General features: G+C 38.6%; 1 protein-coding gene across 8 annotated transcripts in view; it reads left to right on the forward strand.

Moving 5' to 3' along the window:
- chd9 (chromodomain helicase DNA binding protein 9) overlaps positions 1-13,134 on the forward strand; it is a 257,884-nt gene that overhangs the window by 105,229 nt on the left and 139,521 nt on the right. The window lies entirely within an intron of this gene.

Here is a 13,134-nt window from a genome sequence, read left to right on the forward strand (position 1 = left end):
AGTTTAATTTAGATAAATGTGAGGTGCTGCATTTTGGGAAAGCAAATCTTAGCAGGACCTACACACTTAATGATAAGGTCCTAGGGAGTGTTGCTGAACAAAGAGACCTTGGAGTGCAGGTTCATAGCTCCTTGAAAGTGGAGTCACAGGTAGATAGGATAGTGAAGAAGGCATTTGGTATGCTTTCTTTTATTGGTCAGCGTACTGAGTACAGGAGTTGGGAGGTCATGTTGCAGCTGTACAGGACATTGGTTAGGCCACTGTTGGAATATTGCGTGTAATTCTGGTCTCCTTCCTATCGGAAAGATGTTGTGAAACTTGAAAGGGTTCAGAAAAGATCTACAAGGATGATGCCAGGATTAGACAATCTGAGCTACAGGGAGAGACTGAACAGGCTGGGGTATTTTTCCCTGGAGTGTCGGAAGCTGAGGGGTGACCTTTTGGAGGTTTACAAAATTATGAGGGGCATGGAAAAGGTAAATAGGCGCACCAGGGGAGCCCTAAAGTTTATTTTGCCACCAAAAAGGAACTCCTATGCTGCACCTAATAGAATTGTTAGCCAAGATGTAAACATGATTTCTCCTTGGAGAAGATAATTCAAAGTAATACATTTCAGAAAATCTCCAGTAGACAAGTTAAGCCTGTGCCAGTATTTATACTCCGTATAAGTGTCTTCCTACTCTAATTACTGTTTCTCATGCTGCTGTCATTCTTTGAGTCCTTTGAATTTTTCCTACTAGCCTGCACCTTGGTTTCTTCTTATGACCTTTGTTCCAATTTATTTACCTTTAAACTCAAACATGTATGATTTGAACCTGACTATAGTTATTATAGTACTTGTGCTAATTTAAACAAAACATTTACTGTGGTTTGTTTTTCTCGCATCTATTCATGTCTGCTTTGGTCTTTCTCTTTCATTCCATATAAATTTCCTACTTGTCCTACTTTGTAAAATTGGTCCAACCATGCAAGCATAATGATCCCAATTTATGTTCATGTGAGCTTGGTGTCACCACTATTCTTTCAATCTGTGCACAATACCTCTATGACCAAAGAATATTCTTTCTTTGCATTTTAACATTACACCTATTTAAAATGCCACCTTTCTTGCACTACCAGAGTGGTTTATTTTGAAATTATAATCTGAATGTGTTTGCGACTATTAATTTAATGTTATGGTTTTGAGCATTGGATATACATATACTTCTTCCAGTTGAATACTGAGAAGACTGGTGCCATTGCTTTCAGTTAGCTGCCAACTCTGTTCCCACACTACCTGCTCCCGGCAACAATCTCAAACAGCTAATCTGATTGCAATATTAGCATCACATTTGATTCTGAGATGAGTTTCTTACCTCCTATTCAGACCATGGCTGTGACTGCATATTTCCAACTCCATGACATCACCCCTTGATGGATAACTTCACCTGAACTTAGTTTACCTGCTGCTGAAACTGTTTAGACTTTACCTTTCTAGCGAACTTCTGGCTGGTTCCATATTTAATCTGTTGTAAAGTTGAGACCATCCAAAACTCTGTGCAATAAACTATTTTCCTCTAATTCCAATCCCAATGCTCCAGCACTATACCAAATCACTTCAGTTGAAGTTCACTTGACATTTCTGGAGAAGCCAAGCTTACGAGACTGGGTAAAAATGTGGAGTGGCATGTGGATGGGCAAGTGTTTGAATAGAATTGAATTCTGCTGATGATCAATATTCTGCAGAAGCTTCAATCTTTTTTGCTTTTAGAATTACATTATTCCATTGTCTTTCCAGATGTTGAAAGTGGCATATCACTCACAGGCCCTTTCTACTTCACCTGTTGGCTCACTTCAATTGATTTGAGTTCTTTTTAAGTAGAAGATATTTTCATACTTTTTTTCAAAATAACTTACATTGCATTTATCAATTAAATTTCATTTGCCATTTCTGTGCCCAATTATGTAAATTTACAAATTATTCAGCAAATGTTTCCTTTGCTTTTGTTGCTCTTAACCTTTTACTATGTGGAGCTCAATTCTATACCATGGGCTTGAGGTTTTCTAATCTTCACACATAACCCGATGTTCTGTTCATTCCTTTAGAACGGTCAACAGCTGATTTTTTAAAAATGAAATTGAAAATAGGAATGAGGAAATCAATTTACCATGGGAGACTAGACTTTCTGTAATTTAAGGAGAGATTGAAAAGTGCTTACAGGGTGTAGAGACTGCAAAGCTAATTTTATTCTAAGTTTGTCTCTTTTATAGAAGAAAAATTATAATCATACAAGATTGTTTGACTTTTTTCATTCCTCTGGAAATTATTAAGTGCAGTATTATTCACTCTGAGGGTATGATTACATCCAGTATAGACAATAGACAAAAGAGCTGAATGCCAGAAGTAAAGTGAGAGTGACTGCCCTTGACAGCATGGCAGCATTTTATTGATTTGAATATGTCCAAACTGAACAAAACTGGAATTGGGTTCGGGAGTGGAGGAGGAATCTGTGCTGGTGGAGTCATAGAACAAAGGAAGATGGGTGTGGTAACTGGTGGGCCATTGTCTCGGGCATGGGGCAAAGGGCTTTTGTCCGAAACGTCCATTTTTCTGCTCCTCAGATGCTGTGCTTGTCCAGCATCACTCTAATCCAGACATCATTGCAGGAGTTCATCTGGGTATTGTAAGCCCTCTCATCTCCATCTGCTTTATAAGTTACTTTTACTACTTCATAAGGTCATTATTGGGGATGTTTGATGGTTACATAATGTTTGACACCATTTGTAATTCCTCGAATAATGAAACGATCCATGTCAGAGTGTAGCAAGGCCTGTACAACATCCAGGCTTGCTCTAATAAGTGGCAAGTGACATTTGTGTCATGCAAGAACGAGATAATAACTGCCTCTAACAAGAGAGAATCAATCCATGTCTCCTTAACTTTCAGTTACACTGCAATTGCTGAGTCCTCCAGTATCAAAATCTAGGAATGACCATTGACCAGAAATGATCCGGACCAGCCATATAAATATAGTTGTTAAAAGAGCAGGCCAGAGGCTAGGAATTCTAAGGTGAGTAATTCTCCTCTTGACTCCTCAGCACCATGATGGAATACTTTCAACCTCCCTGTACGAGTGTATTTCCGTCAACACTCAAGAAGCTCGACATCATCCAGGACAACAAAGCTCACTTGATTGGCACCCCATCCACAAGAACATTCATTGCCCGCACCACTGCACAGTATGTATTATCTGCAAGTGGTGCTGCCACAACTGTCTAATGCTCCTTCAGCAGCTCATTGCAGAATCATAACTTGTGCCACTGAAAAGGACAAAGACAGCATGTACGTACGAATACTGTCTCGCAACAAATTCCCTCCTCATCACGTGCCACCCTGCCTTGGAAGTGTATCACATTCCTTTTCTGTTGTTGGATCAAAATCCTATAATTACCTTTTAATAGCACTCTGACTGTTCCTACATCACACACAGTTCATGATGGTAGCTCAATAATGTCCTGAGCAATTGTGAGTGGCCAATAAGTGCTGGGCTAGGCATGTTCATGAATGAATTTTTAAAAATGGTATTTTTTGGAAAGTTGCAAGTTTTGCACAAATCCATCTGATTGGCTGGTTGAAGGGACTTGATAAAAATGTACAGAAATTCTTTTTGCTTTGCATTAGTTGCTGTGAGTGTTGTTTTGAAAACATGGTAAACCTTCCAACTTTGGAATCTGGGATGAATGGAGTCTAATGGTAGTTAATCTATTTGAGCATCCATCAGGTCTAATTTGATCTAAGCACGTTCGGGCCTCTGTTTTCTTTGCAACATTGAGTACATGTACATGGTTCTGCCTGTTCTTGGAGGCATTTTAATGTGTTTTTAAAGCCATGTGCATTGTTCTTGTTTTCTGTCCATAGTCCAAAAAAAACCAAGTAGTCTTTCTATTACAAACTGTCAGGTTTAATTGAGAGTCAGCAGTATCTGTGAAGCTTTTCTGTGCATTGAATCACTACCCTTCAGAAAACTGGGAGAAATGTGGATTTGATATTGGTTTGGGATGGGCGAAGAAGGTGTTGAAGGATGATGAAATCATGTGGAGAGGGAAGTTTGTGATGTACATTGATGTCCTACTCCATGTTGGTGGATAGAAAACTGCAGCTGGAAGCATAAAGAGAGATACTTTCAGAGCAACAGTTCCTGTAGCTCATTCTTGTCTTCACTGTCAGGTGATCTTGCCATCTTATCATGCATGTGATATTTAAGGAAGGAGATAGGAAAAATATTTTAAAAGAAAAGATTTTGATTTGTACCTTTTGAGATTATAGAATTCTTTAACGTAAAAATAAGTTTCTATGGAAATTTGAGAGCTGGCATAACTTGAACAGTTTTAAAATACACTTTGTATTTTGCTATACATTGTCTATAGTGGTTACGCCGACTAACTAATAAACTATTACGTATGAGGACAAATTCTTTCTCTGAGGGTAGTGGGTCTTTGGAATGCTTTTCCCCAGAAATTGGTGGAGGCAGAGTCATGAATATTTTTTAAAGCAAAGGTCAATAAATTCTTGACTAACGAGGGAGTCAAAGTTTTTCTGGGGTGGAAGCAAATAGAGCTGAGAACACAAATCAGGGCGAATGTGATTTTCTTTCAATGACAGCGCAAGTTCAGTGCGCCGACTGGCTTATTCCTGCTGCTGGTTGTATTTTCACTTGTATGTACTACTAGCATGAAAGCTTCCTAAACTGTTCTCAGTACACTGTACTTAATAATATGCTTCTTAGTTGGTTATAGATGCCAGATACAGCTTCAAATAAATGTCTGAAAGTACCATGTAAATTGACTTATGTGGAGTTAGTTGTATCACACTGTAGCGAAAGGGCAGCAAATGGCTTCAAGTTTCTAAATCTTTGAAAGTAGCTCCCTGATTGGTCTGTAATTAATAGTGTACTGAAACTAACACCTGCTTTTAATTTGCTGGAGGAACTGAAACGATGTGCTGCCATGTACAGAGATAATTTGCATTTTAACTGTTTGCTTTTAAAGTATGTTCAAGCAAAGGATTAGAGATACATACTTCATTAATTTTCAGGATGATTGTTCAACTGTTCACAAACAAAAAAAAAGTTACACTGGGTAGTTCAATTTCAGAAATGTGACTGACTCAAGTGCTAAATGTTGTATTGATCTTCAGACTTAGATTTTATCTAGCTTACTGTCTGGTTGCTTTCCATTCTGAACTCCCCCTTTTCAATGCCTTCCACCGCCAGTGTGCACACAGGCACACAACATGAATGTTGGTATTGACTGCGAGTGCATCAACTTGCATTGGGTTTCTGAATCCAGATTATTCATTCAAATTGGATAAAGTAGGATTTCTGAAGTCCCTGAAGAAATCCTATTCACTTTCACACTATATTCATGATTAGATTAGACAGGTGGATGAAAAGAAAGGAGCTAATTGACTATGACATTGGAGCAAATAAATGTTATCAGAACCATTGATCAGTTTGGAAGTCAACACAGCACGGACATATTGGGTGGGTGGCCTGTTTTGTGATTTAACTTCTATGGATGGAGTGCAGGTCAGTTCCACAATTGAGGTATCTGATCAATTGACTGTCATGCAAATTGGCATTCCTACTCTATTGATTATGCTACTGGAAAAGGAGCATTAGAAAGCAGTATGATTGTTTCACATGTTTTTGTTTAATTTCTTTCTAATCTTTGACTGATCTGTAAAGTTCAGTAGTCCATTCAATTATCTCATTCTCCAAGTTTCCTCCTACCCAAGAACAAAACTGCTGCATAAATTAGATTTGGTATCTTTTACTAAAGGAGATTACTGGACCAATTAAACCCCTTCATTTCAACATGTTCTCCTGCCATCAATTTCCATAAGTTGTGTTGAAGAAACTAAAAATCTTCAGCATTCCCTTGACGTAATGATGACATGTGTACGAGCTAAGTTGTAACATAAGAAATAGGAGTTGACTATTCAGTCACTCAAGGCTGCCCCATCGTTCAACAAGATTCGATAATGTGGAAAATTGTCCAGGTATGTCATGTGCACAACAAGGACAAATCCAACCCAACCAATTATCATCCCATCAGTCTGCTCTTCATCAGTAAAGTGATGGAAGATGTCATCAACAGTTATATCAAGCAGCACCTGTTCCGCAATAACCTGCCCAGTGATGCCCAGTTTGTATTCAGCCGGGACCACTCAGCTCCTGAAGTGGAATTTCTTCTGAGGGTTCTGAATCTGTGGAATTATTTACAAAAGGGAGCTCTTGAGGCTGGATCATTAAGTATGTTTAATTTTTAAGGGAGTTCAGGGTTCTGCGGGGAAGACAAGAAAGTGGAATTGAGGATTGTCAAATCAGCCATGATCTCATTTTGAATGGTGAAGCAGTTTAATGGACTGAATGAACTACGTTTTCTCTGGGAAAATAAATTTCTTTGCATCTCAGTTTTAAATATGTCCCTTTATTCTATCACTATGTCCGCTAGTTTGAGATTTTCCTTTCTAGTGGAGTCATATTCTCAACAACTATTCAGTCAAGCCCCTTCAGAATCTTGTATCTTTCATTTAAGATCACCCCTCACTTTTCTAAACATGAATGAATAAATTGCCTAACCTATTTAGCCATTCTTGATAAGTCAGCCCCTTCATTCCAAGAATCAATCCAATGACACTTGGTTGAACTGCTTCCAGTGCCAGTACATTCTTCATTAAATAGAGTGATGTAAACTGTGCACAGGACTCCAGGTGCGACCACACCAACACCCTATCAGTTGAAACAAACCTTACCGTATTTAAACTCCAAAACCCTGTCAATAAAGGTCAAAATTCCATTTGCCTTTAGGTTTGAAGGGTTTTTGTGCTATTTTGATCATTAGGATTTTGACTTATTTGCATACTAGAAATTGTAATATTTTCTAAGCTTGAAATGACTGCTCTCAAGTATTTCTCTTTTTATTGCCTGTTGAGTATGATGAATTTTATCCCTATGAAGTATGAAAATTTCAAGCAAGAAACTAGTTTATATCCATTTATATCTGTTCTTTCAGGTGGCCTTTAATCTTAAATTGTTAATTTGGGGGTTTGTTCATTTTTAACTGATTTTCTTTCACTTTTGCTCAAATAAATGCATTTCCTGCCATCACATTGTTTCTTTTCTTTTGAGGTTCTGTTTTCAGGAATCTATGCACAAGTGGAATCTGAAAACTGAAGTATTAAGTTGTGGCAGGTTGCTGAAATTATTGAACCAGAGTAACTTATTCAGCTCATTCATTCCAGCCAACATACATTGACGCTTGAAGTCGGAGAATTGTTTACACAGTAATGCATCTCAGTATTTTTCTTCGGTATTGACTCTATGCAAATTTCACTATCTCACATAGGAGAATTCAAAGTTGTGTCCCCAAACGTCATTTGTGCACTCTAAATTGCTAGTGTATTGACATTACTACTACACCACTTCTTCCTGCAGTAATGCTCTTAGTTTATCTATTGTTGGTGCACATGCTGTTACCATTGATTTCAGATGTAAATTCTTTGTTTACTGGGCAGAAGAAACAATCTAGGACACTTTTAACCTCTAACGATCAAATCACCTCGGCTTACTGTCAGACATTCTTCAGAACATTGTACATGGCTCCTTTCGCTTTACTCTAAACAAAATAACCTGTCACAAAACATGATAATCTTAAACTTCATAATTGCAACAATAATCTTGATGTTAAGGCTAAACCACTTAGCGTGAAATTCAGGAAACTTTTTATTCCCCACACACAGGTCACAGCAGTTTGGAACTTGAATGTGCATTCATGGTTTTAAGTCTTTCCACAAATGATTGTGGATGCTGAAGACACATGGAACTTTCAGTACTAAGATCTTTTGTTTTGTTAGGTGAGGGCCACATGGGACATGGAATGAAAGTGAATTGAGTTGAGGTGCAGACTAGCCATAATCTAATTGAATGGAGGAATTGGGCGCCTCTGTTCTTATGTTCCTTTTCATGGTGCTGCATTTGAGGTCGATCATCTGAGGGACTGATAGAATTCAATCAAGGAGAAGTATATTTGTCGTACATCATGGAATATTTGTGTCCACAATTCTCCCAATAAACTTAGCATTTCAATGGCCAAGCATGAAATTTTCTTTTGCAAAATGTAGTTTGAGGGAGATTCTGCTGATTCTAACTAGCTGCTAGGACAAATGCAAGCAGCATGAGAGGACTTGAACTTTTGTAAAATTTTCCTTTGCTATTGCACTTTTCTCCTCCTGGGAAATAGCTGGCTGAAAATTGGTTCCATCCAGTTGAGTAAACCAATAAATGAGAACATCATCTTTGATATCTTGCAGGCAATTTCCTACAGTGGTCATGGTCCTGTGTTAGTGCAGTCTTGATGTACTGTTCGTGCATGTATGTTTTATGTATGCACATATGATTGCATGCCACTCAAGGAGAGTTATACACGTGAGACAAATATATGAATTCTGAACTGCTTGTTCTGACACACCTCTCTCAACCCCAAAATATAAAGAATAGCAAGTCACAACTTATTATATTGCAAAGATATTGATACAATTAAAATAGCGTTTTTTAAAGGATTTCACTGTGTAAGATGGTGATTAGATTTTTCAGTTATTCATTGGGTTTTTTTGTGCAGTATATGAATTGAGACTTTGATTATTTGATGTTTGCACTTCCAAACTCTGAATATGTATTCAGTAAAAATTGTTACATATAATATGACTTTAAATTAACGTTTTGATGTATAAGTCCAGGTGGTCCTTGATCCACCAAAATATGTACTAATTTAACAAAGTTGTAAAAGTGTAGTGATTAACAAAACTTGCCAATCCATATGGACCAATGGGAGTGTGAACTGTCAGTACATTAAAGATTGGCTGAGAGAATGGGTACTTTTAGCAATTTTGAGGTCCACATCACATCAAAAGCATTAAATATACATCTACATTTAGATTGACCTCAAGCAATTACGAAAATGGTTCTTTGTATCCAAGTAGGAACTACCATCTATACACTGGATAAAAATGTTATGTTTGCAGTGGGAGGATTTCTCTAATATTCCAAAAAATGTTCATTTAAATATAATTTTGGGAATTTTCTTTTAATTGATTAAAGCTTCCTTCTCATCCCAATTCATATGTGACTAATCTTTGGAATTGCTTTTACTTCAAAAGCTGAAATTCAAAACAATAACTACTCAGTATTTGGTTTCAAATGTAACCATTGTTTTTTTTCAGGATAGATATCAAACAAGTGAATTTGCTGCCTGTAACCTTTGTCACAGAAGCATTTTGTAATCATTTTGTGTGATGAGGACATCACTGGCTAGGCCAGCATTAATTGCCCATCTCTAATTGCCCAGTTAAGAGTCAACCATATTGCTGTAGATCTGGAGACACATTTAACCAAAACAAGTAAGGATTGTAAGTTCCTTCCCTGAAGGAAACAGATGAGTTTTTCTGACAATTGATAATGGATTCATGGTCATCATTAGACTCTTAGTTCCAGATTTTTATTGAATTCAAATTTTGTCATCAGTCATAGTGGGATTCGATCATTATTTGGGTCTCTGGATTAATAGCCAAAACGTGCGGTGCTAGAAAAGCACAGCAGATCAAGCAGCATCCAAAGAGTAGTAGAGACGACATTTCAGGCACAAGCCCTTCATCAGGAATGTGGGGGGAGCGGAGACGGGGACTGAGAGATAAGTAGGAGGATGAGGGTTGGAGGGAAGGGAGCTGGGAAGGCAATAGATGGATGCAGGTGTGGGGTATTGTGATAGGTCAGAGGGTGGAGCAGATACATGGGAAGGAGGATGGAAGGTGGACAGGTCAAGAGGGCAGTGCTAAGTTGGAGAGTTGGATCTGGTATGAGGTGTTGTGGATTTGGAAACTAATGAAATCAACTATATGTTGCGTAGTTGAAGGGCTCCCAAGGCGGAAAATGAGGTGTTCTTCCTCCAGTCACCTGGTGGCTTGGATTTTGCAGTGGAGGAGGCCCTTGATTGGAGGAAGAATGCCTCATCTTCCACCTTGGGACACTTCAACCACACGGCATCAAAGTCAACTTCACCACTACTTTCAAAATCCCCCATCCTAGATCCAATTCTCCAACTTGGCTCTGCCCTCTTGATTCTCTGGATTAGTGGTGCTGGAAGAGCACAGCAGTTCAGGCAGCATCCAAGGAGCAGCGAAATCGACGTTTCGGGCAAAAGCCCTTCATGTTCCATCTGTCCATCTTCCTTCCCACCTATCTGCTCCACCCTCCCCACCAACCTATCATAGTCACCATCCACCTGCATTAACTGATTGCTTTCCCAGCCACCTTCCCCACCCCCACCTTCCTATTTATCTCCCCATCCTTCTCTACTCCCCCCCCCCACCGCCCAAAACCAACACCACCACCCAACAGTCCTGATGAAGGGTTTATACCCAGAGTATGGATTCTTCTGCATCCATCCTTGCTTGTTTTGACTTAAATGTGTCTCCAAATCCACAGCAATGTGGTTGACTCTAACTGGGCAACTAGAGATGCGCAATAAATGCTGGCCTAACCAGTGATGTCCTCATCACACGAATGATTACAAACTCCTTCTGTGACAAAGGTTGCTGGCAGCAAATTCACTTGTTGGATATCTATCCTGAAAAATAATCGATAATCAATGCCCTTTAAATGATACTTTGCTGCTAATGACAAAGACTATTCATTCATAAAATAAGCTGCATACTAGCCCACTCATCCAACTCTGCCCTTTCTGGAAATGGAGTCCTCACTTTCTCCCAGTCTCTTGATTAGCAGTTCAGTGATTCACTAGGCCATTGCCTCCCTTTAGGTTCTATTCATCTGTTTCGTCAACCATCCCGAACATCATGTTTACTTTTTTATATGAATGATCTGACAGCAGCTCACCTTAGACAATAGATATGATCATTTTTAATTGCTGCATGTCCGTTCCTCTCCCTGTTTCTGTGACAACTTCTAGTCCTACAAAACTCCAATTATGACACCTCACATATCCCTGATTTTTCAGTGCCTGTGTACTTGGCTCTGAACGTACCTCCAGTTGTAGAAATATCTCTTAAAATCTAAGCAGCATATTGTCGATTTTTGTTGCTTGCCCTCTCTCTCTTGCTCAGTCACCTCTTGTATGCTCTGTCTCTCGCTTGTGTACTCTCTCACATTCGCACACTGTGTCTTCATCTTGCACTCAACCTTTAACATACTTTTGTCGGTCTGCTCACCATTCCTCCAAAGTGACCTAGCTGTCTTTGCCCATGAGTCACCAAAGTTAGCATGAAAATGCAGAAAACCATTTGGCTTGGGAAAAAAAAATTAACCCTTATTAGAAGAAGATTTGAGTACAGGTGTAAAAAATTGTTGCTTCAGTTTTATTTTAAAAATACTGGAATATAGTTCTGGTCCCCTTGCGTAAGGAAGGATCCTTGTCATTGAGGTTCACCAGACTGATTGCTGGGATGATAGGACTGCGCTATGAAGCAAGATTAGAGAGATTGGGCCTATATTCTTTTGAGTTTGTAAAGTGATCCCAGAAACTTTTAACCTTCTTAAGGGCTACCCAAAGAAGCTGCAGAAAGGATCTCTCTCCTGGCTGTGTGGTCTATAACTAGTGGTCATTGCCTCATGATAAAGGGTAAGCCATTTAGGACTGAGATGAGGAGGAATGTCCTCACTGGGAATGGTGGGTCTTTTGAATTACCTACTCCAGACACATTAGTAGATTTCTAGTTAATTATGACATTAAGGGGTATGGGGATAATGTGGGAATATAGTATTGAGATACATGGTCAGCCGTGATCTGGAATGGTGGAACAGGCTGGGGGCATGAATGGCCTGTGCCTACTCCTATATTCGGATTTTGAATAAATTTTATTTAATAGACTTAGCTGGCAAGGTAATAAAAGAAAAGGGCTTGAGGAACTCAACAGGTTCTTGGACAGTCTGTATTCTAGTATATTTTGAGTAAGAAATCAGTACCAAAAAAAAGCCAAATTTGACCTGATATGTTAACTCTGTTTCTCTTTCCACAGATGCTGTCAGACCTACTGAGCTTTTCCAGCACTTTGTTTTTATTTTTGATCATCAGCATCTGGTACATTTTGCTTTTAGTTTGCATAGTATAAAGTCTGCCAAAAGGAGAGGAGATACATTAATTAATTGTTTAAATGTGTTTGTTTTGGTAAAAGTTTAATCGACAGGGTCCTAATGTCTGAGGCTTTCAGTGAAGACAGCATGAACCAATCCTAGTCTCCTGATTTTGAGCGAAATGATTCACATTTTACTGAGTTGCTTACAACTTGATCATTGCACTAAAACTCACATTTTTTTTAAAAATCCTCCAAATGTCAAATTTGAAGGATTCCTCACTTTTTGTGATTAATGTTTTTTGGACCATAGCTTTTGTCGGTCACTTAAGGTGCCATCTGTTATGAGATTAGAAAGCTATTTCTTAAAAAGATGCGTTCATGTGGCTTCATGTTGTAAACTATGTTAGCTGTTGGTCTGTCGAGTGAAATCCTAAAGATTGCTTTCTGCACACTGCCTCCCTCCAGGAGATGCCACCCATCATGCTAAGATACATTTCCGTGCATGTGATTTGCAATCTGCTATTTGCCTCCTGCTTGTGACCATAATTTGGGGGTTAATGTTGACACTGAGTGCTAGAGGTCATCCATCAAAATCCTTCCTTTGTTTATACACACTAATTTGCAATTAGAGTATCTCTGGACAGTGAAAGTTGAATTTTCTTCTTCCCCTTCTTTCAAATCCTATTCTGGCCAATTGTAGTGGTCAACTTGTTGCAGACTGGACATTGAACTTGATACCTTTCTGCTGTGTAGTTCATAACTGGAGACTTCTAACAATTCTGGTTTATGTAATCTAAATACTGAAAGTAAGTTGCACCTTAACAGATTTGAAAACTAAGACACAAGTGTAACCTGTCTGTCCTTTGTAATTCTCTAAACTGTCATTGAGTTTACTTAAATTAGCGGTAACTGTTTTAAAATGACATTAAACATTGTGATATTATTATGGTTTGTCATAATAATGATAGGGTTGGTATTCAATAAGATAAGCTATGAACAAAACT

Source organism: Chiloscyllium punctatum, chromosome 26 (genome assembly GCF_047496795.1).
Source record: "Chiloscyllium punctatum isolate Juve2018m chromosome 26, sChiPun1.3, whole genome shotgun sequence".
Taxonomy (NCBI): domain Eukaryota; kingdom Metazoa; phylum Chordata; class Chondrichthyes; order Orectolobiformes; family Hemiscylliidae; genus Chiloscyllium; species Chiloscyllium punctatum.